This window comes from Thamnophis sirtalis, unplaced genomic scaffold (assembly GCF_051295495.1).
Source record: "Thamnophis sirtalis isolate CommonGarterSnake01/CBP01778 unplaced genomic scaffold, rThaSir2_p1.2 scaffold_7, whole genome shotgun sequence".
Taxonomy (NCBI): domain Eukaryota; kingdom Metazoa; phylum Chordata; class Lepidosauria; order Squamata; family Natricidae; genus Thamnophis; species Thamnophis sirtalis.
In genome coordinates, this window is record NW_028261387.1 from 41,221,076 (window position 1) to 41,246,641 (window position 25,566).

Below are 25,566 nucleotides of genomic sequence, written 5' to 3' on the forward strand. Positions count from 1 at the left end.
CAGGAGTGAAATCCAGCAGGTTGTGACAGCTTCTGGAGAACCGGTAGGGGAAATCTTGAGTAGTTCGGAGAACCAGTTTGAAGTGCGCATGCCCAAGATGGTGTTCTGTCGCGTTTGAGGAGAATTTCGGGGAGATTATTGTCCTTCTCAGGGCTTGCAGGGGCTACCCTATCCCATTGTTGGTTCCAGGTCCAGCTATGAGAACTTCCTGGGACCTCGGGGATACACTTGAGCTGCGATTTCCTGCCTCGTAGCCGGAACGTTGTGAGTGAAACGGGGCGGTTGGCGGTGAAAGGAAAATGAAGAGTGTTGGCGGCTGCTGGCATGGGTGTGGTCAGTGGCGGCGGCGGGATTCCCGGCCTGGTGTCTCTGCAGCCGGCATGGGTGTGGTCAGCGGCAGCAGTGGCGGGACGCCCAGCTTGGGATCTCTGCAGCGGCGTAGGGGTGGTCAGCATCAGCGGCGGCGGGATGCCCGGCTTGGGATCTCTGCAGCTGCCATTCCCCACACCGTGGTGTTATCCTGCTTGCTCCTCCCCTCCTCCTTGCTTATGGACATGATAAATTGGATCAGCGGGGAGTGTCTGAGGCAGCTGGCATGGATATTGATGCCAGCAGAAGATGACTTTGGTAGTTAGCATGGGTGTGGTTGGAGTGGGGGGGGGGTCCTTCGTTGTGGCCCCTTCCGAGCATCTATACAACACATTCTGGGGTGGGATTCTACCATTTTGGCCCGGTTTGGGCGAACTGCTAGCTACAAAGATCAGCTGAGAGAAAACCAGTTCGCTCCGACCCTCAGGTGGCCACCCCCTCCCCCAGCTATACTCATTTATATTTCCTTGTTTTTTAGCCCAGCTGATAGGCACGAGAGAGCCAATCCCTGCCCCAAATCACTCATGGCCTCTAAGACTGCCCCCACCCACACAGACAGGCAAGTCACCGGAATATAAATTGACAGCCAACAGCACTCCTTTCTAGCACTGATGATGTTGCCTAGTTAGGGTAATGAAACATTTGCAAGAAAACAAGCTCAGAGAGCATCAAGGACCCCACATTGAAAGGAGTACAGACATTACAACTAGAGTAAAATGTGATGGCCAAGTTGCGATTCAGTGCAAGATGCAAGATGTGACAGTCATATTAAATAATTGCACAGGCTGCTAATTGATTACTGGGTATAATTTAAGATGTTGACCTTTAAGTCTAAATGGTTTTAAGGTCTATCAATTTGAGGAAACAACCTAATTCATCTACTATGAACATGCCTGATTATTTATATCTGCAGATCTTCTCTTCCGAAGAGAACCCTGCTGCCAAAAGCTCAAGTTATCTGGTACATGAGAGCATTTCTTCTGTATGACTTCTAGGCTATATAGAATCTCCTCCCCAGTGAGGTACATTGGGTCCCCATTCTCCCAGTATCTAGAAAAGTGGCATGGTCATGCCTCCATCAAAGCCTGAATCTGCGAAGGCAAGACAGAGCTGGAGCTAACCGGATCGAAGGGGAGGGGGCGGCTTCATTGGCTTCGGAGGAAGGTGGGGAGGAGCAGGCCAAGTGAGGCCAGGGCCTTTCAGGATTGGGACTGCTTGTAGGCAGGGAGGAATGGGGGCAAAATGACCAAGAGAGAGCAAGCAGTGAACATGAGGAGCGACAGAGCTCAGGCGATGAGTAAGGACCACTGCCTACTGCTCCCTGAGCACAGAGAGTGGAGAGAAGACAGGAACAGCACAGGTGACCTGACGACTTGGGAGAAGAGCGCCCCGCCCCTCTTCATAAGGCACATCTGGGGACTGAGATTTAAGATGTTGTGGGGAGGGGCATTTGTTGGGAACAAACACTGAATTCATGGGAGTCTTGTGTGCCATTGCCAACGTTTGGAGTTTCCTGGACTTCTTGTTTTATTTCTTGCTTCCTGAATTAAATTGCCTTGTTCCTTTGCTTCCTGGATGCATTGACTTATTTCCTTGCCCCACTGGATTTCTTGCTTTGCAGCTGTTATGCTCACACCATTTTGCTGGACTACTTGCAGCCAGAGGGGTGTGTGTGTGTGTGTGTGTGTGTGTGTAATCACTTTGCTCTGGGACTTGCCATAAATGTGGGAGCATTTGGGGGGGAAATTGGAGCAATATAGGGGCGGTTTGAACGATCACCTGACTTGCCCTGGGTCATCACAGGCACACACATCTCTTCTGCCAACTTTTCAACTGTTAAATTGCTCCAATAATGATTTTAATTCTGATTTGAATATACTGTCTGTTACTGTTTGTACTTCCTTACAAGCTATCTTGAAGAGAACATTGGGATAGATGGTGGCATCGTTCCTCACTACCAATCCCCATGTAACTCATCCTGCAGAAATAAATCCTAGTACTTACTCCCAGGAAAGTAAATATATGGCTGGTGTGTGTTTGTATAGGAAATGAAATCACTACACACACACATTAGAACGATGCAATGGCATATGTTATGTAATGTTGTTGTTTATGTAATGACAATATGGCATATGTCAGCATTTTGACCCCCAAGAGGGTCAGAGCTTTGGGGAAAATAATTGCATGCGTGTAGCTTGCTGGATTTTTATAGAATGCTTCAGAAAGGGAGTGAGTAAAAACTATATTAAGTACCCAAAAATATTTGAACTTGCAAGGATCTGCTGGATTTCATTTCATCTTTATCATGGGCTTCTCATCTTCCTACATCAGACTCTTTGGCAATGCAAGTCTCCTTTTGGATTCTCAATTTGGACTTTTTGGTTGATATTACAGAAATCCAACCCCACTCCCTGCTTCATTAAGATCTTCAGCAATGTAGACTGAATATTGCATTAAAATATTGCTTAACATATAAAGAAGGGTGTGCATAAAAAGCATAGCTTTTTGCTAAATGCTATAGGGTTGCTATGAGCTGTAATAGCCATCAGAGGGCCTTCTGCTCTTTCTAAGCTGACCAGGCTAATAGGATTGCTTGCTGGGAAGCAGGACATAGAATTATGTAATTTGAGAGCAAAGGCTGCCCTCCACATGGCTTGGAGTGCCTGCTAATATGGAATGCCATCTGGTACAGGCTTCTGGATAAATCTTTCTTTGCAGCTCTGTCAGTTCCAGTTTACTTTTTTTAAATGTATTTGTATTAGTTTTAATTATATAAGAATGCTAACACAATTTTTAAAAAAATAACTTTGACCTGGATATCACAAACCTCCATTTTGCTGAGAGAAATACATGACTGTCAAACCGCACTGATAATACTGTATGTATCCAGAGAGAGAATTCAAATTACTCATTAGGCCTGATCAACAGGGATGAGCAGAGTTTGGAATGGAATCTCTTGACACACTGAAGGAGATCAGCAAATATTTCAAGGTCTTACCCATTGAGCAATAGCATCTGCAGAAATGCCACCCACCAATTCTCAGTTAGAAGGTTAGAAACTCTATTTTGATGTACGTAACTCAGAGACCTATGTCTCTTTCTGTAGATCAGACAAGTTCAAAATTTACAAAAGGCAATTGATTCTGCCAGCTGCTGTTTTGCATATACTGGTAGATTTAAATTCTAGTGGCTGTTTTAAAGAGACTAAGCTGCATTCATAAATTGTACTCATGCCTAATGTATATTTTCTATATGTACTTGTTGGGGACAATGGAACTTATTTATGCCTAATGTTTTCCTTTCCACAGCAAAACTTCAAAATTCTACTTGACCTAATTTACTTTCAGAGACCTATTGGAACAGAGATCAGGTATAGCATTGAATAACTACTATTACTCTTTCGACACTTCTAAATTCATTCAGTTGTATATTTATTTGGCATCTAAGTGTTCATTGTACCTACTATTTGATTCCAAACTTTCTGATATTTTCTGAGAGGATATAGCCATAGGCAAGGGCTGGGGAGAAATTATTTCTTGCTCAGTTCACTATGCCCTCTTCTGGTGCAGTAACCAAACCAACAAAGGTGCTGCTCTTACTGATTTAACAGGAGGTTAGTGAAGAAAAGCGCTTTGGGGATTTTTCCCAGCTTCTTCAACCTGTGATGTTGCACAAACAAATGACAGGTGCACAGGTGTCACCTCTGTCAACTGTACCATTTCTGAGGAAAGATCCATCAAGATCAGGGAAAGTATTAAATTCCATGTTCAAAAATAATCCTGCCAATTGATTGTAGATGAGGAGGAGAAAGGAGTGTCTGGAACAAAAACGTAAGAATTTTCCACCCATCCTCATTTCATCCCACACTTCTGTGCCATGTCTATCATTTGTTGTCCAACCTCTGTAGCTCATTTGCAGTGATTTCCTTGCACCTAGGTATCTTTCAGCCTATCAAGATCTAAATAGGCATGGGTTTGTGATGCGGGTATTAAAGAATAGGGATTTTCCTACACTTGTTTTATTAGAGCTGAAAGAGATAATTCACATAAGTCAGTACAAAACCATTGCTGATATGTGGCAGTCATTTCTTTAGGTTGCAATTCCTTCCTGTCTTTTCTGTGGGGTCCTTTGGGTGGGTTCAGCAAGCAGCAGGCCCAGGCTTCCACTGGAAGTTCACGCTGCTTCTAGGTCAAACTTCAGGAAGAAGTCTTTCTATCCAACTTTGGTCAGGAGAATCCTGGACATTTGTTTTGCTATAGGATGGAAATCCTGAGTTATAAGGAATGAATTGTTACAGTGAAGCTCAAAATCACACTGCAAACATTCCTTTCCATATACCTAACATTCCATCTAGTTGCTTTTCATTTAGTGCATGGCCCACTGACGTTTGCTCCTTGAGTGCATTGGCATGTTCATCTTTAAAAACAACCAACTTCCCATACACTTCCATTTCTCTGTGTGTTCTGTAATGGTATCTGTACTGCTGGATAAGCTCCAATGCTTCATTAACTACTATCCGCAATCCACAGGGCTCCACATAGTCCAGAACATGAATCCTTTTGTTGTCCTCATCTGAACCAGCTGATGATCCAGAAAAGTCCACCAAGCCAAGCACTTCTGCTAGAAGCAAACCAGTTTAAATTACAAGTGCAGACCACATAATCTGCTTGAGCCAATTTTACTTGAACTTGTAGTGATACACTACAAGGTTCTGCTCACCGAAGGAAGTCATACACAACCTTTATATACACTTGTATAATAAATGCTGACCAGTAATAATTACCAAAGGCCAATCACAATATAGGTTAGATTTTGTGTTCATAGTGAGATAAGCAGAATAAAGTTAGCTTTTGTGTTGGTTACTTTCTAGATTCCATCTAAAAATACAAGTGCCAATTTAAACTAATTTGTCGGCCAGTTACTAAGCAGGCTTTCTTGAGGCAAGGGGCCTTTGGAGATTTTGGTCCAGGTACTTATTTTACTCCTTCCGTCCCCCTCTTTGGAGATTAAATCTGGAAGCCATTCAGAGTAAAATGCAGAACTTGCTGGTAATTGCAATTGATTCTGGAACATCAGCCAAAGCCACATTATATTTGGAAGCAGGTGCTAAGTCATAGAAGACTCACGCATCAGAACCCACCTGTGCCTTTGGACCTTGATGTGTACAGCTGTATAATCTGTACAAACTACCAATTCCATGTCCATCTGGGGGATGCAAGAGAAGAGAGTGTGTCTCCTCCTTTTAAAGGTCTCACATTGCAGGGACCACTTGCCTCCTTGAAATTGCAGTGCTCTATGGGGCATAGTAAAAGAACACATCCACCAGCATTCTTCAGCTATTGGGGTGGGGGAGATCTCTCTTTCTGTTTTAGAGAAGCATCCTCTGCCTACTATGCCATACAACTATCAATCCCCTGTTGGCCAAACTGAGACTGCAAATGTACCAAGTATTGACAGCTATGGGTCCATATTCTAGCTAAAATCCTTTAAAAGAGAGGTCTGCCTTTGAATTGTACCACAGGAAAAAATATGGAGAACAAAAGCAGAACCAGCATTGATTTGCTTGCTCCATCCCAACATCCCTGGTGAAGAAAAGGCAGCAGCATTTGGGAGGTCCTCTGCCATCTCTAGAGAATTCCAAGTGGAGGAGATGTTCATCCTCAGAATTAGTAAGCCTGAACATTTTTTTTGTTTCATTCATTATTTAGTTTCCATGTGCAAAATGGACTAAAAACCCAAGAGAGGGACAATTGGATGCCTAACCCCACCAGTCATGTTCATCAAAAAGAGATAGGAAGGACATTCCTAGCTTTGCTTAACAGAGGGAAAAGATGTAAAGTGACCTCAGGTTGAAATTGACGAATCAAAAGTCAACGAGCAGGGGAGGAGGAGATACACTTCAGTGCTTTGAGAATATGTGGACTGATAGGGCAGGAAGGACACAACACGTCACCTGGCCCCCGCTCTACTTTGAGAAAGGTGAAAGGACTCCAGGCAAACTTTTGCCAAATATTGACCTACCAAGAGAACACTACATCTTTAAAGGGGCTAGACTGTACTTTGAGCACCCTGTTTATATACAGTATGTGGGGAAAGGTAAAGGTAAGAGAAAAATAGGGCTCACAGGTATAATGATTAAGTTTCCAGATCTTGCTTTGTAATACTTTATTTGCATCCAGCAAGATAGTAATTCAGAGAACACAAAAGCACTGTTTTCCTCATTGTCTCTATACTACATTTGTATGCTGGAGTATAGATTGGAAGAAATGGAGTAGCAGAAAATATTGAAGGATACAATAATAGAATTCCAAATGAAATCTCTATAGTCAAGTTTTGTTGGATGTACCTTCTCATTCTATCTTTGATCTCGCCCCACAATAAAAGGAATGCACCACTGACGATCCTGATGCAACTCTAGAGGCTGCCCAGAAAAACATCTGAATCTCAGATCTTCCCATGCACTTTTTCTTATATAAAAATGGAAGTGTGGGAAGGGGGGGGTATAAAACCTGTCATTCCACCTAACAGGAACTCACCTATGATCCTTATGGTTTGGGCAGTAGGGAACTACTGTATACTTCCTTTGGCACAGATCGTTATGGGACTTTGTCTCAATCAAATCCTGTTTTGGTGTCATAATATATCTTTTCCAATAAGATACAAACCCAAAAGTTATGCACATCTACCCACACATACAATGCTCCTGATAGGGCCCCTTGGATTTTGGTATATGGAGTTCCTTTAATGTTTATTAAAAATCTAGGAAAGTCGGAGAAAAGGAGCATTTTAACCATTAGCATTGTCAAGGAATGGTGCAATTATACCAAAACACTGTTTTCTCTTTCATGCTGTGTCATAATGCAGAGGCCACCATTATAACTAGTCCGAAAAGAGGCCTAAAGGAGGAAAAGGCTTCAACTCATGATTGCCAGTGCCACTAGCCTTTCCTAAAGTTGTAAAGAGTACATACTGCCTCTGCAGTTAGTAGATGAGATGAATATCCCAGATAATGAAGGGAAAAGTATTGCAAAAGTATTGCAACCACTCCCATCCCTATCAATGTCACCTTCATGTCCATAGTGGATTGCATTCCATTCTGTAGATGTAGGATCTTTCTAATCCCTGCTACTATGAATCATAGTACTTGTGTTATCTGTAGTGCGGCAGTCTTCAGATTTAGGCTGCTCTCACATTGTGCCTATTCCTTTCCTGTGCAGTCTGGTGACTGGAAGCATGATCAACCTGTAAAGCAGCAAACCTTGATGATAAGCCAAGTCAACAGTTTTTTATCTACCTCTATACCTCCTTTCTGATAGAGGTGGGTTTGAATCCCTGGTGACAATTAGGATAGAAAAGAAGCCAAAAATTGAAATGTAATAAGCTGGGCTACCAGCAGAATGGTGAAAGGCTGGTTTGTTGGATGGTTTAAAAACTTCACTGATGGAATGTTGAAACAGTAATGCTTCCTTTTCTATTGATTTATCTAATTTATGTAGCCACTCATCTCACAGACAAGAACGTTTATTTCTTCCCCAGTTGATATAAAATATGAGAAAGTTTGAAGTAGTGGGAGATTAGTGCAGGAGAGTAGACCCAGAAGGTCCATCAGTGGAAACCATGTGTCCTCAAAGACCCACCCAAGAAAAGGAAAGTGAAAGGAGGAAGGAAAGAAAAGCAGAATTCATCTATTGGGAATTGTAATAAACAGTCTGGACAGAAAACTGAGCCATCGCTTTAGCCAAAGTGGAGGAAGGGGTAGAAAGCCAGAAAATGATTTATTATGCTAACCTCTTATGCTATTTCTAGCTGATTTATGGCTAAGGCTGCAGTGCAAGACAGCCCTGCGTTTTGGGTCTAGATCCGGGTTGCAAAAATCTGGATAACCACAAAGCATCACAATTTACAATAGTAACTATTCTATAATTAGTGAGATTTTTATAATCCAGATTTAATAGGGCTAACTTTCTATATATTTGAAATATATAGATAGCTCCAATTGTATATATCATTTTGATGTATTGAATGAAATGTGTTTGTCCGTGAAAGCCTAGGCAACTCAATTAGTTACCCCAAAACAATGTCCTCTAAGCCAGTGCCTTTAAATATTTTGAGACTTAAAACTCCCAGAGTTGGCTTAGCCAGTGAGAATTTTAATCTTAACTCATCTGGTTAACAACAACCTAGGGAAGGCTAATTAAAATACCACAAGATCTTCACTCCCTTCATAATAGCACGACTATTGACTGAACTACTAATTATATATATATATATACAGCATCATTAGTGTGATTGTGCTTTACAGAATATTAAGGAACTTTGCTCTGAGCAGTTTACAGCTGAAGGTCCAATTCCATAAAAGCAATCAAGAGCGTGGAGGAGAGGAAAGAGAAAGAGGAATATATACAATGCAACAGTAAATTGTTCTTTTGCTTACATCTTTAAGCTAATCACAAGCTAAATTGCAATATAGAAGGAGTGTAGAAAAGTGTGCCAAATATTTTACCAAGGTGATTCTGAGAATGGCTTGGAATGGAGAGAAATGGGATGCTGTTCAAAGCTTCACAGCTCCTAACTATTTGCAATTGTTCCCTCCCTCTCATTGTATGACCAGCAAACTTCCATCAAATGAAATATTTAAGTTTATTTGCTTTTGGAACTAATGTCCCAAGAATGTTTATGGCCTATAACCTCTGTTTAGCGACAAATGGTGCTTCAGAGATCCTGACCAGTTTGAGAGTTAGATGAGACTTTGCAATCTAAGGGACTACACTGAATTCTCTCTCAAAAGTCTCCAAATTTCAGGAGTATTTTGGTATATATAGATACCTTTCAATCAGGTTTTTTTTAATTTCTTGTATCATTTTTCAGGAGTGGCCTGCCATTGTTAAGAGCTTGGCTAGCCCAAGATCTCCCACTGGCTTTGTTGCTAAGATAGCACTAGAATTCACAGTCCCTTGTTTGTAGCCCAGTGGCTTTAACCACTACAACAACATACTTGTCAACCATAAGAGTGAACTGAGAGCTAGTAGCAAGAGGAGCCATCTGATCACAGCCAAAGCCTTGTGACTCTCCACCTTTTCCCACTCAGAAATCCATTGGGACAATTTGTCTCAGCTGCCAGCCCAGCTCAGCTGCCTACTCCAACCACTGTGCCTCCTTTGATGCCCATCACAAGATAACATCACAATGGTTGGTTATTTTGAGTAAGGATACACAACTCAGCTGTTGTGCTTTAACAACAGGTGGGATCAGAAAGCAGTTTTCTTAGAAGATCTTAAGAATTCCAATGCCTGTAAGAACTCTACAGAGAAGCCGAGAACTTGACTGTTTTCTCTTTTAAGGGCCCCTTAGAATTGCTGTCATAATCATAATGCAATATATTGTATGCCAATAAACATTCAAACATTTTATCCTTAAAACTGCCACAGTGCATAGCCCATTATTAATCTCGTAACTGATGGAAAGAAAATTTCCTCTGAGTTCATGGCTAAAGTGGAAGTAGTTTTCCAAATTACATCTGCTCCTGCTATCAACAAAATGTCAACACTGCTCTGCCCTACATAAGCAGCTGCCTAAACATCCTTCCAAAATTTAAGTATGTTTTTGCTCTAATCTTCCTGTGTTCAATAAATGACATTTACTGTTCCTTTCTCCATAATAATCCTAATGTCAGCCTTTAACTTACCCAACTTTACTATCAGGGACAAAGTTGATCTGACTCAGCTAAATAGAGAGAGTTTCTTTTTATCAAAGCCAGCTCAAGATATCGGTATGTTGCTGCCTGAGATGAATGGTGAGAACCTTTTTGCCCCATTCCATGTGCAAAATATAACCGGACTAGTAGCTGAAACAGCAACTATGGGGTAGAACATCTGGGGCAGAAGATTTTCTTAGTCCATGCAAAATAGATTCTATGGCAAGTTCTGTTCTCTCCTCCAATACTTTACTGTAGAGTCCAAACTTTCTAACATTTACTCTGCTTGAGGGAGCTGCCCTGAATCTTCAGAATCAGGAAAAGGTTCACCAACCCTAAAGGGCAAGTTACATTAATAATAAGATTTCTTATTAACTCCATTCTCCAATTTTAGTAGAGCAGTTAATATTGCAATTCAGTTGTGTACCAAAGGATACGACCACTCTAATTTCCTTAGGCTGTGGTAATCCTCTGCTCAAAGTCAACACTGCCAGTAGTCACAAACAGTTCTACAAACTACTCTGCACCCTCAAAAATACAGGTTACAAATGAAGTGAAATTGTCATTGGATAGCTGCAGAAAAAGAAATAGAATATAGCTGCCAGATAAGCTAAAACCTGATGGGTATAACTTTAGCACAACCGCACCAATTGATTGTGTTGTGTCTGTTACTAAGAAATGCTGCAATGCTAGCCTGCATTGGTCCTTCAGAGTTGATCATTCCATGCAAATGTCACTAACAGAAATCTATGCAGAGTGTTCATCTTTGGTGAACTAATGCCAGTGAGCGATTTTTGGGCTGTGTTTGGAGGCTCCTGAAGGCCTTGAGATTTCCACAAACCATGGAGTCTCATCTCTTCAGACACTGTGCAGCATATCTCCTCCACTGAGTTTGGCAGACACAAGAGATTAAAGCCTGTAGCTTCAAGGAGGCCTTGGCTCAAAACCTGGCTCAGTTGAAAATAAGGCCCGAAGGTTGCATCATCAGACCAGCAGGCCAAGTCATGGGATCACCTGAGTCTTGGTTCCCTAGTGATGACTCTCCAGCATGTCTGAAAATAAGCCCATTGCATCTGAACGAAAAGAAAGTGACCCAAAGCGTTCCTTTCATGGAGCCTCCTGAAGTCAAGAGAATGGTCCCTGAGGGAAGAATGGAGCTGGACACCTCCCAGAATAGCACCTCATCATGATGATGGTACCTAGAACATTTCATATTAATTTTATATTAAATTATATTTATATTAATATGATTAATATAAATTATTAATTTATTAGTTTACTAAAAGTATTCCATTTAAGAAAAAGTGTTAATCTTCAGATCCTCTCCTGTAGCAGATGTAGATTTTCATGTGATGTTTGTCCATCGTGTTCGAAGTGGACCTTGACATCTAACAGGTTGTGGGCTGTTCATGATGTGTCCGCAGGCGGCTGGTAAGGCCTATACGGACACAGAATGTTCTGCCACAGGTCGGGCAGATGAGTGGGCACCATTGTTGCAGCATTTGCAGCTCTGGCTTTGTGGAATGCTCGCTTCTCTTGTGCTATGGTTGTTCTTCTGTCCTCAGATGTCTGGCATCTGAGACACCTGAGATTTGCATGTAACACAATCCTTGTCTTGACCAACTATGCAAGTTGTATACTATATAACAGTCATACAACTATGCAACTATTTTATATCCCCACTAAAAGATAGAAACTTAAGACAATTGCACTTTTATTTCAGTCTCTTTCCACCTTTAAGGCTGATGTGCCTTAAATCAGTTATCTTACAGACCGAAATCCAGCATCATTTTCCCTAAACAGAGATAGGTAGATGTGGGAACTATGCCACATTTGCTGCATTTCTCTTAGATTTATTTGTATCCTGCCTTTATTATTTTTTACAAATAACTCCCTTCCTCCTGTAGGAAGTTATCACCCAGCCCTCTCCCAGAAAAATGAAATATCCCAGGAAATATTGAAAAGGCAGAATATTTCTCTGGATGTGAAAAGGAAGAAACACGTTTTAAAAGACAGAATAGCTGCCTGCAGCTTCCTGCCCATCCCCCTTTGTCAATGAGCCATTAAAGCCTGAGCTAGTCCACTTTACATAATAAAGAGTTCTCCCCTTCAGCTCCAGTGTGATGGGATTAAGGCATGATAATATTGGCCCTTTACCCAACTTGCCACATGGCATCTGAGAACCCAACCAAACCTGGATTCAAAACGCAGCCTAGAGAGTTGCCCCTGTATGGACCCATGTGAGTCTGACAACCAATCAGAATATAAGCTCAAGATCAAAGGCCAGAGAGGGCATAAAACCAGGGACTCAGCTTCTCTTCCTCCCTTCTCTTCTCCACCAACATTGAAGCATGTGATCACCTTTTCTGTCCAGGACTCAAGCCATGTGGTCCTGTCCACCATTAAAACCATCTTTCCAAGCAGCCTCTATGTCTCCAATGTCTTTTTTCCCACTTGGAGCCGAACCCAGGAGGACATTTCTTCCAACACTCCTATTTTCCCAACAGCAGTAGTCCTATGAGGTGGGTGGAATAAGCATGTCTGGCCCTAAATCACTCAGCTGACTTTCATGGCTAAGGTGGAACCTAAACTCATGACTCCAGCTTTCTAGCCTGACATCTTAACCACTAGACCAAACTGACTCTCTAGTTGTAGCTGGTAATGATCCGGGAGCTCTGCCTGAAAACAGGCAGTTTTGGGACCTTAAGGAAAGTTTTAAACTTGCTCGCCTTAGCCTGCAGGGCTAGTCAGATTCATTCTAGAAATGAATGCCTATCTGCCATTAACTATTCTTTGCCAGCCCTTCCCATTTTCAGTAAAGTGATGGGTAATCAATTAACATTTTTTTCTCAAAACTCCTCTGAAGTTTTACAGATGGGAGGGACAGGATTGGGTTTAAGGGAGTTCCCAAGTACAAAGAAAAGTTTAACTTCCTATCTGGGACATTCTTTGGCCAGACATTGCAAATGTGCAAGGGTGAGAGAGATACAACTTGAACATAAACATGGGGGTGGGGTTGATAGAACTGTTCTTAGATATTGAAATACAAAAACAATTTGGTCGGATGATTTTAAGTTAGCTGAAGTGATAAGTCATTCAAATGCACATCTATTGTGCAAATGTATTTATTTTAAACTCTTTGGGCCATGTTTACTTAGCTGAATCCTGCCTAGAGTGAAAATATACAATCTCATTAAAAAGCAATTGTTTAAAACGTTCCTTTTAATATAGTAATGTTTTAGGTGAGGGGAAGGATGGGTGGAAATTCCATTCAGAATTTATTTTAGTATGAAATTGGTCTGTTACTCTTCAACTTCATCTAGGATCATAAAAGCTGCTACTCAAACCAGTAGCCATCTATTTCCCTATTGCCTAAGCTGTGAGTGTTTCAGGAACAGTCTAACTTCCTGATCTGATGTACTTGAAGGTGCCAGAGACTGACTCTCCATTGCTCTTTTTTAATCCTAGTCACACATCATCAGTAGAACTATCATTTCTACCGGTTTAACTGCTAATTAAGATTTGTTTCCAGAATCCCTTATGCTACAAATTGCACAGGCAATAGATTGTATTGGCAAAGCTCTTTAACACTTTTGATCAGTGTGATTCTTTTCCAATGTGTCAGTATATATAAGCATATGCATTTTTTAATATGGATATATATTTTATGACATGTCCTCTTCCTGGAAATGCAGCATTTGTGGGTTTCCAAGTCTCTTTGCACTAACTGAAACACTGATTAATTCTATTTTTATTTAGGTCTAATTGTTTGTATTTTCCCAGCATACATTTGCCCCTTTTAAGCTTACTCAAATTTTCTCAAGTTATTTGGAAACCACATTTACATCTCTTTAATTTCTCCACTGCTAAAGATAAAACTAAACTATGTGGGAGACATTCAACCAGATTTTCCACAGCTTCTCTCAATTTCCTTTGGGTTCTGTAAACCTATTAGAGAAGTTATCAACAATGAAGGGAGGTCTATGAAAACTTTTTGGTCAGAGTGTAAGTCCACAACTTCTTTTACATCTAATCAATATGTGACCATGAATGCTGGTTACCTGTTAACAAAACTGGGTATTTCTGAAGTATATCATGCCACCACCACCCCATTTCTTTTGTCAATAATTTCCTGGTGTAAATCCATAAGTTTTCATTCACTGTCTGGTTCCCTTTATCTCACTATTCCTTAATAAGTAGCATTCCTGCTATAATCAATCTTTCCTCCTCATTCTGTGACTTTAAAAAAGGCAAGAGTTAAAGAAAAAAAAAAACTAAAGCCCAATGCAAAGTTCTCATCAATGACTCTAACTCCATCCCAGTGTATACTACTACAAGGGTATAACCTACATTTTGTCTGTTTTCTACATTATAGTAAATGTAATAAAGGTGGAGTCACAGGTTTTAAACCATAGCCTAACCAATTAACAAAAACATTGTTACCAGGACCAGGTGATTTTTAAAATATGTTATATACTGTATATTGGAATGCTTCCTATTCCTTCTATCCTATTGCTATTATTTCTATACTATGCTATGAGAGTTACAATTGCCTCTATACTATATTCTATTACTTTTATCTCTGTACTTTATTACTTTTTTTGTGCAACCAGCTTGCCATGGAAAATGCCTGTTTTCTTGGCAAGGTTGTTATATATTTGATTTTTATTTCACCTTGATTACTTGGTAAGTAACTCAAGGCAACAAACATACCTAATACTCCTTCCTCCTATTTTCCCAAGACACAGCAGCTCTGTGAAGTGGGTTGAGCTGAAAGGCAATGGCCCAAAGTCACCCAGTCAGCTTTCATGACTAAAACAGAACTAGAACTCTTTTTCTCTAAGGCAGCACCTAAACCACTATATAGCTTTTCAAAAGTGGGTTTCCAGCTTCTTAGGGCTGAGCAAGAATGACTAACCCAAGATTGACTAGTCTCTAACATACCTTTACCACTATCCCAAACAGGCTCTCGTTTATCATTATTACATCTACTATTATATCAATGTTTTCTTCTAGAGCCTGTTCCGTTTGAATTATTCTGAGTTTCCTTCTTTTTTCTTCTGTTTGTTGTTCCTTTTTAGTGATCAGATAGAGCTCTTGCACCTTTCTACATTGTGTTTTCCCTTGTTGAGCCTCTATACTTTTTTATCTTGACCACCCCTCATTCTGCAGAGAAAAACACCTTTTAGATACTACACTTCCATTTCCTGAGGACTACAAAACTCCCCCCCCCAAAAAAACAAGCCTTGCTTCATCTTCTTTCCTTCCCCATGCCTGATCAAGCCTGCTGTTTTATTGGCAAATAGCTGTGGTGACGCTAGAGAGAAGACTTATATAGAAGGAAAAGAAGGTAGCACAGGTGCCTCCAATTATCTTCAGCGTCTGCTCTTTCACAAACGGGCTTTGTTTAAAGTGATCTGGCAATTTTCTGAATCGTTAAGAATTATGTAAGGAAGATGATGAAATCCTGCCTTTGCTGCTGCCATTTGTGTGTTTTTGTGTGTGTCTGTTGTGGGAAGGGAAAAAAGGGTAGAGATTGCCTAACCAGAATACAATAAATTGGTCTTAGACTGCTGGATTGTTTTGTATAGAGCAGCAGTCGGTTTGATAAGGGAGATAAAACAAATAGATATAAAATGACCCAGGAAATTATTTGTCCAAATAATAGGGGTATCATACTATTTTCTTCTCTTTCTTTTGTACCTTGGAGACAGTCTTGGCTCCTGGCAATGACATGGAGCAGTTTCTATAGGGTTTTTGGCACGGCCTTTTTCAACAAGAGTTTCCTATTGCCACCTCCTTCCTAGGACTCAAGAGAAAGTAACTGGACCAAAGTCATCCTGCTAGCTTTCTACCCAAGGCAGAATTGAACTCAACTCTAGCAGGTCAGCTCCTTGGCCATGGTCAGTAGGAGGGTCCCAGATCCAGTAAAGAGGTTGTTGAACTGACAGCATAGCGAGACCTGTACTCTTCCTCCAGAATCATTGGCTCAAACTCATCCCCAATCAAACTATCAGACCATGCCCAAAGAACCTTGTCCTGCCTTGTCCAGTCAGAGTCCAAAGCAAAGTGATCTGCATCTACTAGACAGTCTGGATAATTCTCACTGTGGCCCTGCAGATGTACCCCATAGGGACTACGCATTCTAAACAGGGCAATGGACAGCTATCAGGAGACAATAAGGGCAAAGAAATATTGTATTTATTTAAAATATTTATATAGCCACCCACTGTACCTTTTAACCTGAGTCCCCTCGGGCAATAGGGCGGCATACAAGTTTAATAAAACTAAACTAAACTAACAAACTAAACCAATTCTGGGTGACTTTCAGTCAAAAATACAAAATATTGGCATTTTGCCACTGTTATCACCACAAGGTAATCCCTTATATGAGTTCTTATTTATGGCTGATCAGATTACTTCAAGTCTTTCTCCAACAGTGCTCCATGTTTTTCTTCTGAGGCTTCATCTAGAATCTCTCAATAAACCAAAATGTACCATGGAATTGGCACACGGGAAGAGACTGCAGTGATATGGTCCAAGGCCCTGGCTACCCATTCCAGACAATGTCTACAGTCTTGGACAAACCATACTTAGATCATCAGGGAAACCCCAAAGTTGTCTTTGGAATCATCAATGAGTTGAAAGGCAACCAGGGACTGAAGAGTCAGTGACAATTGACTAACATTAATGTCTTCCATTGACAAATCACATCTCTTGTGCGCTAAGAAAAAAGCCAGATCTAGCATGTGGTTGCCAATATGTGTTGGACTGCCAATGATTTGGAACAGGCCCTTTATTACCATGGAGGCCACAAAGTCCTGGGGTGCTGCAGATATAATATCACTGGTTGACAGATTGAAACCTCCAAACACCAACAGCTTTTGGGACTCTGTTGCTAATGCAGCAAAAGAATCCAGCATCTCAGTCAGGGATGCCACTAGGCAGCAGGGAAAGCAGTACACCAGCAGGAATTCCATCTGTTGCCTTATATAAGCCCAGCTTCAACCAATTACGGTATTAGTGGAGCAGAGCCCCTGAAAGTCTCATGGATGATCACAGCCATCATTCAGTCTTGGACTCTTGGGCCCAACTACACCTCAGTAAAACATGCTAGGCCAATGCCCTCAATCTGGATAAGATCATGGAGGAAGGCAGTTTAGTTATACACTAACCTGACATTTAATACCCTCAGCGAAAGTCCAGGGCCACTGAAGAACTGATCACCAGACACCAAAGGAGGATTCCAAGGGCCAAACAGTAGAACCACTTTCAAATAACAGATCCAGTATTCCTGAATGTGGCCTACACCCAGCCTTCTGCCATACCTCCCTCTGCCCATCACTATGACAATGGTATTGCCTACCCTGGCCCACTGGCACATTACTCCAAGGGACACATAAATAATCTTGCACTACCACCACACAAACTAAATCCAATGCTCTGGCATTAAATATTTTGGTTGTACTGTACAAGTAAAGCAATATTTGTATAAGCCAGTGTAATAACTGCATCTTTGGATCTGTAGCAGCCCAGCGTTGTTTTAAACTTTTTTATTGGTATGTTTCCTGCTGCTCCTCTCCAATTAAGACTGTTTGCCTTATGTTACTTTCTGCTAAGGTCTATTGCCTAGAGGAAATATAACTGCTTTTAGAACGGTTTCCTGCTTCTCCCAACGTAGGAGAAGTAACTGAACATTGAGCTGTTCAAACATGTAAAAAGAGAGGAAAGGTTAGGGTTTCATTATATACATCAGTGCATGGTCTTGCTTTTGGAACAGCCAGTAAACTGGTTCTTCTGCATTCAGATCTTGGCTCCTGACAGCTGGCATGTTGGGATTAAATTACAATCAGAAGAGAACCTTCATCATGTACTCTAAACATTTACCAGTCAGCATGATAACAGAGCTCAGTGTGACTCTCCTGCCTTGGCTGGTTGCCCCATAGAAGTTGACATCATATACACCAAATCACAGGAGGTGGCAGGAAAACAGAACTCCTAGGTGATCTACACCTGACAGGCAGGGAAAACATTTCAGCAAAACTGAGTAAATATCCAACAATGGCGTGATGCATTCTGTGGCAGGTCTAGATTCTTACCACACAGGATACAATAGTAATAGTACTTAGACTTATATACTACTTCATAGTGCTTTACAGCCCTTTCTAAGCACTTTACAGAGTCAGCATATTTTCCAGCCAATAATCTAGGTCCTCATTTTACCGATCTCAGAAGGACGGAAGGCTAAATCAACCTTGAGCTGGTGAGGATCAAACTCCTTGCAGTGAGCTGAATTAGCTTGCAATACTGCATTCTAACCATTGTGCTACTGGGCAATCTGACTGCATATTCTGCAGCTTTGGCATAAGGAAGGAAATTAGAAAAGTGCTTATGTTTCTGGGCGTCATTGTGAAATCATTTAAAATGACAGCAGCTTAGTAAAGATCTTTAAAAGGGTTTCAAAATTTTGAGTGTTTGAGAAGACAAATAGTCCTCAAAGAAGGGACTCACAAGTTCCTTCCTCTGCTGCTTAAAGGTGTTATGGACTCTTTCAAACGCTTACTATATTTCAACATTAGTCTGATGACTGCAAACATGACACACATCATATCAACAGTGCTTTAACTTTTCTTTACATTATTGATCTCTTTTTTTTTCATTTGTGGTTGGTCAGCATTTTAACATAGATAAACAAATTGGGTAAGAGATTCCATTCCTTGAGTTTTGCATCCTGGGAAAAGAAAACGCTTGGTTTCTGAGTGGTGTGTGTTTATGTATGTATTTTCCAAAGACATTTTTCAAACTTGGGTGTGGATTCCAATTTTGCATGTTTTACTCTGTTTCTAATATCTTCTCCATTGAGATTCATATCAGCACTCCTGAGTTCTCTGGACTGTCAGTTTTGTCTAACATTGAGAAAGTAGCCCATGTTGTATCAGCTGTGAAAGTAATCTGCCTGTTCAGGCAAAGCTGCCTGCAGGCGTCCAACACCTGCTGGCAACTGGCACCTACTGATACTTTAATGGGCTGGGATTACTTATAAACCAAATTAATAGTTCTAGACTGTATGCCAAAGGAACACAGTGTAAATTATGCATAAACTGTCCATAAAATCCTGATTAAAAGAAATATTTGTAAACAAATAAAAGTAAAATAAAATTAAGAGTACTAAAAGGAAAAGATGTAGAGAAAGAGTAACTCTAGTAAAGATGACTGATGGCATAAATTCCATGAATGTTTGTTTGCATTCGGATAGAACTTGTTTGTTTTGAGAACTCCGTGAATAACACTCCCTCTGTTTGAGAAGTTAATTCAGTTTATCTAGGTTTGCCTGGAAATTTTCTCTAGAAAAGCAAATCTTCCATTTCTTGTTCAGATTTTTCTGACCCTAATAGTTAATCTTCCTGCTCTGTCTCCCTCTTTTACCCCTTTCTTACAAATAGTGGCATTTAATCCATCCATAGGCTCATTTCTATCGTTTTGTTTCCTTGGCACTTGCTAAACAGCAGACTCAACTGTAACAGCAAGGGTCCTTTTTCTAAGAAATGTGTTTGATCTCTGTATGTCTTCATATTAGCAGCCAAACCCAAAACAAAACAAAACAAAATCCAGATTAGTGAGTTCCTTGTGAGAAACAACGCCTCAAAGTCCTCTCAGTTCTCCCATTTCTCACCATACAATTGATAGAACAAATCAGACAGGGCAGGAGGTAGAACAGACTGATGCCTTTGGTTTCAACATGTTGAAGTTACCAAATGGTAACTTCAGTCTATGAGGCTAAAATACTATTTTGTCTGCACTTATAGTTGAAGAATTTCACTTTCTTAACACTGTTTTTTAATCTTACAGACAGATGGTATCTTAGGAGCCAAAGTGGCACAGTGGTTAGAGTGCAGTACTGCAGGCTACTTCAGCTGACTGCTAGCTGCAGTTCGGCAGCTCAGATCAAACCAGGCTCAATGTTGATTCAGCCTTCCATACTTCTGAGGTTGGTAAAATGGGGACCTAGATTGTTGGAGGGAAAATATGCTGACTCTGTAAACTACTTAGAGAGGGCTGTAAAGCATTGTGAAGCTGTATATAAGTTCTATTGCTATGAATCTTTCCTGAAGTTATGCATTCAGCTGAGCTTTATCTATTAAGACTTTGATAACTCCCTAACATGGTGGTGAGATTTGACTTTGATTTTTATTTCCAAAGTGCTTTTACCAATTCTTTTATTTTAGAGACTCTTAAAGTCTGTCCTTAAATGCCAATGTTGAAGTTTCTTGACAATTTTCCATGTACATATAAATCTGTTTTAATAGCACTGGTTTAATCATGTGAATAAAACTTCCATTAAATTCTAAGCATTATTTAGAATTGCATCCAGAGTTGTGACCTCTTTGGTCAAGTCAATGACCAACTGTTCTGAGGTATATCTGTTAAGGAAATCTCCAATGTTTACTTCTTTTTTCATGACTGGAATTTAGATCTATGTGAAAGTACCTGTGATTACAATATTTTCTGCTTTGCATGCCTTCCTGGCTTTATTTTCTAATTTAAGACAGCTATGAGCATTCTGTAGTAAATTATTGTTTGCTTGATACTAACATCACTAACAATTCAATGAATTGGTCTTTCTGTTTTGAAGTTCTACTTCAGGGATGTCAAACTCAATTTCATTGAGGGCTGCATCAGGGTTATGTTTGACCTGGGGGGTGGGGGTGGCCAGGATGGACATGGCCAGCTTGACGTCATTCATGTTGTAGCCCGAGTGCTTTGCCAGTGAAAACGGACTCCTGATCTCCATTTTTGGCTAGGATGGCTTCCTACAACCCTCTGCTGGTCCTTTGCTGTTTGCACAGCTGCCCCACAGGCCAGATCTAATCACCCCAGAGGCTGGAACCAGCCCAAAGGCCTTGGGTTTGACACCCCTGTTCTATTTAGTATGATCTTCTTGAAGTACTAAGTGATTCCATCCCCAAGAATGTCATTAACCAATCCTTCTGTAGATAATGACACAATCAGAATATCAGAATAATTCTACTATGTTCACAAGGTCTGCACTCTCCTTTAAAAACAACATCTCAAGCCTTTATTTTGATTGGGTGGTTTCTAGCATTAGCACTTTATTTATTTGTTACGGTTATTTGTGTTCTTCCAAAGAATACTAGAATTTCCAAAAAAGCTCAAAAGTAAATTGTGCCAAGAAGAACTGTAAGAAACATGAGAAGCAGGAAAGTAATGGCAGTTTTGACCTCCTCACACTGTTGCTAATTTCTGTGAGTGCTTAATTTGTACATGTGTTTCTTACCAACTTTATGCTTAGTTGCTGAGCCTGGCAGATTTCATCAGAGGAGCCTCTCCACACACATGTACAATTATGTCATCTGTGAACATTTTTCCATTCTTCTAACATTGTCCAATTGAGTATTTCTATAGAGAGATTTGCCTTATACAATCTCGTAAAGTACAACATCTTCCCAGGGCCCTACAAATCTAAGTTTGTTTGACTTTTATCAGTTTCACTTATGTTCACATTTCACTTCAGGGAGAGGTAAAAGAGAAATCTTTGAAAGTTAAAGGCGGAAATTACCTTTATTCCTTCTACTATATATGGAGAATATCACTTGTTGCTCTGTTTGTTGGATGCTACTGTATTCTTTCCTTAATTCTATATTTGGTCTTTTTTTTTCTGAGGTGATATAAGGAAGCCAAGTGGAACTCTTCAGCTGTGACTGGCAGCCAAAGATTTTATTTCAAGGTGTTGCTGCTCCTGCTGTATCATGGGAATACAAATATCGGCATGGTCAAAAGCTGACTTTTGTTATGGCAGTCACATTGACATTCTTAGTGGCAAACAAATAGCTCACATTTTGCTATAATAAGGGTATAATTCTTGGGAGAATGAGTTCCCTCCTATACCACTTCATACAATTTAATTTGTGCAGTGTGGCGCAAAAAAAATCAATGTACAATTCAAATTTTAGTTAGAGCTAACACAGAAAGGTAACCTCATCTGTAGATGGATTTGTCAATTGGTAAAACCAAACTGTCAATATGTGTAGTGCATCTGGTATTATATTTGATCAAGATATTCAACTGAATACACTGGATTGGATGGAGGTTTAGCCATACTTTTCTGCAGGACCAATAAAAAAGGTTTTATTTTATGTTATTGTTTATTTAAAACATTTACTATAACCGTCATCTAATCAAATAAACAACTCCCACCAAAAGATAAAACAACATATAAAATCATATTAAAGCTATAAAATTAAACAGATTAAAACCACAGAACATTAAGAACAACAGCGAGCTGGCACTAAGTCAAATGCCCATTATGCAATTATCCAATGTTATCCAGTGCTTGGGGAAAAAAACAGGTCTTCAAAGCTTTACTGAAGGCTAAAAGGGTGGAGGCCTGCCAAACGTTAAGGGGCAGAGTGTTCCGTAGGGTTGGGCTGCCACAGAAAAGGCATGTTTCCTATCTCCCATCAGATGGCAATATATAGGGGAAGAGACCTAAGAGTGTTACCACCCTATCTGACTTTGTAGGACAGATAGATATCCTTAGGGAAAGGCAATACCATAGATAACCTCACTGTGTGCCATTAGAGGGTGTTAAAGTGATGACTTGCACCCACTGTAAGTCACACAACAAAAATGTGGCCGTCTACTGCTGCATTCTGGACCCATTGAAATTTCTGGGTAGTCTTCAAGGATAGAGCTCATTGCAGTAATCCATCTTCATCCCAAATCCAAAAATATTGTCAAAGATTGAACAACCTTTTTTTTCGGGTGTGTTTGCCAGAGTCTTCTGGAACTGCTCTGAATCTGAAACAAAATCCTTTTTCTCTCAAATGTTCAAATCTTCTTCCATCTCCTGAACTGTTGTTGTTTCTTTGTCCCTTCTTACAGAATACTGGAAACGAAAGGCACATTAAAGGCACATCGTTTAAACAAAACCAAAAGAGCCATCTAGCATCTAAAATACTATCAGTTTGATTTTGGAATAAACCATAATGGAAATTTTGAGAATCTGCCACCCCTGTACTTCTTCCACAAGTTCAGCAGTTTGTCTAGCTTGCGGCTCTTCCTCCTGTGACTTTGTTTGTTTCTAAGGAACTTTGTTAAGTTTTTTCCTAGGATCTTCCAAAGAACTGATGTCAGACTGACTAATCTGAGATTAAGTGCATCTATCTTCTTTTCCTTTTTTTTAACATGGTGGAATGGCTTCCGGTGGGGGGAGGGTTTGCCGGTGGGAGCTGGTCCTTAACAGCTCTGGATTCCTGGTTGCATTAAACTGTCTGAACAGCAATTCATCAGCCGTTTGACAGCTTGTTTACCTTTTCTTCGGGCTTAGGAGAATAAGGTGAGCTAATTGTGCTGGGCAGCGCGCCAACTAACTTTCTCAGTCTGGGAGGGGAGGAAGGGCACCCGAAAGCAGAATTGTCTCTGTGCCAAGAACTCCTGCTGCTTATTAGCAGCACAAAGCAAACCACTCACCCTCAGCACAAAAAATTGATTTACTGAATTCAAGACGAGCAGAGCCTATACACGTGAACTTTTAATTGTTTGTATTAATCATTAGCTTCATTTTTACAAGAATTCCTTCTGATATCTTACTTGTTAAAGAGATATATAAAATGGCGCCGAGCAGCTTCGTAACACTGATCAGGCTTTGAATTTCTACAGAGCTTAAAACTTCAAAGAAAGGGAGTGATTTATTACTAAATTAAACAGCAATTGCTGTACAATTGACCAGCATAGATTTATTAATTGGCTGAAGAAGATTAAAACTTGGAATGGCTTCTAAGCAAAACCCTATCCAAAAGGTTCCCCCCCTGTTTCAAAAAGTGCGGGCAATTCCCCCGCCCCGGCGCGAAACTACAGTCATTATTTCCTCCCCCCATAGGGGAGCCGTTAACTAAAGAAACTTTTCAGAAAGAACTGGCTGAAGTCTTTAAAAATCATGTAGTTACGATGGAAACAAAAATTAAGGAGGAGATATCCGTTGCTCATAAAGAACTGTCTGATAAACTTGAGACCTGGGTTCAGAAGATCAGGGATGACATGTTAGGGGTTTTTAATTCGTTTTCAGAATATGTCTCCGGAATTGAAAGCAGATTAGAAGATCTTAGTGATTCTAATATTAATTTGGTATCGAAAATGGACTTGGTTCAACAAAAAGTCGGAGATGCTGAAAAAGAAATTATTATGTTACAGTATAGACAAATGGAACTTGCATTAAGAATAAGAGGTTTACGTGAAAATAACCAGGAAAATCTGAAACAGATTCTCTCAGAAGCCTTCGATAGTCTGATGGGAAGGCCAGGGGGGAATTTTGATTGGCAAATTGAAAAGGTCTATCATGTTAACTCCTGGCTTGCTAGACAGAAGCAACTTCCAAGGAACATTGTGATTTACTTTACCACAAGAGACATGAGGAATATGATATTGCAAGAGTCTTATAAAACCAAGCTTCAAATTGGGGGTCAGGAAGTGACTGTTTTGAAAGAGATACCATCTCAAATGCTAAGATCTAGGAAAGACTATGCTTTTTTAGTCGAAGAGCTTAAAAATCGTCAGCTGCAGTTCAGATGGGATGCACCAGTTGGGCTAGCACTCATTTATCAAGGGCAAAGATACCGTCTTAATTCAGTATGGAAGGCCCGAGACTTTTACCATAATATCTTGAAGGCTGGACACCCTGCCCCACCTGGTCCTAGAGAAAGAGAACAAGAAGGACAAGATAGACCGCAAACTACCCAACTATCAACAAGGATGGATCATCTTTCTCTCTCAGAGGTACAAGGAGCCAAGGAACAAAGACAAACCCATGTGATTACCAGACAAATGGACCAACAATTTAAAAAGCAACAAGCACAACAAACACCTGTTACCGGTCAAGATGCTACAGGTACCATCTTAGAAACAGTGGGAGGAGCCAGACCAAAGGTTAAATTCCAGGATGTTCAGATTGCTCTAAAAAAGCTTCAGGGAGCCAAAGATGACAACTAAGTTCCTAACATGGAACGTCAATGGATTAAACTCCCCACAGAAAAGAAAGAAAATAAATCACTATCTTAAAACAGTTCAAGAATGATATAATTTGTTTGCAAGAAACTCACATTAGATCAAATGATCAAAAATATTTGATTAATACAAGACTTGGACAACATTTTATAGCTTCTGCTTCAGAGACGAAAAATGGTATAGTTATCTACTTAAGGAAGGATATGAAAGCTGAACTAATCGAAGCAGATCCCCAAGGAAGATATATCACAATAGATTTGGTATTAGAAGGGAAAAGGACATTGCTACTGGGATTATATGCTCCCAATCAACAACAAAATGGATTTTATAGAAAGCTTCATGCCAAATTAGTACAGTGGGATTATAGGTCCTGCATACTATTGGGTGACTGGAACGGTGTTATGGACACTAAGAAAGATAAGAAGGCTTCTCGCCCAAATAACCAAATGCAAGCGAAACTACCCAAGTCCTTTTTCGATATG

At 40.3% G+C, this 25,566-nt stretch overlaps 1 long non-coding RNA gene across 2 annotated transcripts; it reads left to right on the top strand.

Moving 5' to 3' along the window:
- The first annotated feature begins 113 nt into the window (after positions 1-113).
- Positions 114-23,808, top strand: LOC148044624 (uncharacterized). 2 transcript variants are annotated; one of them, XR_015697391.1, is made up of 4 exons: positions 114-264; positions 3,678-3,739; positions 5,891-6,038; positions 22,967-23,808. It is a non-coding gene; the product is annotated as an uncharacterized LOC148044624 (long non-coding RNA). The 2 variants fall into 2 exon arrangements; XR_015697392.1 differs by lacking the exon at positions 22,967-23,808 and adding an exon at positions 21,746-22,212.
- The last annotated feature ends 1,758 nt before the right edge of the window (positions 23,809-25,566 follow it).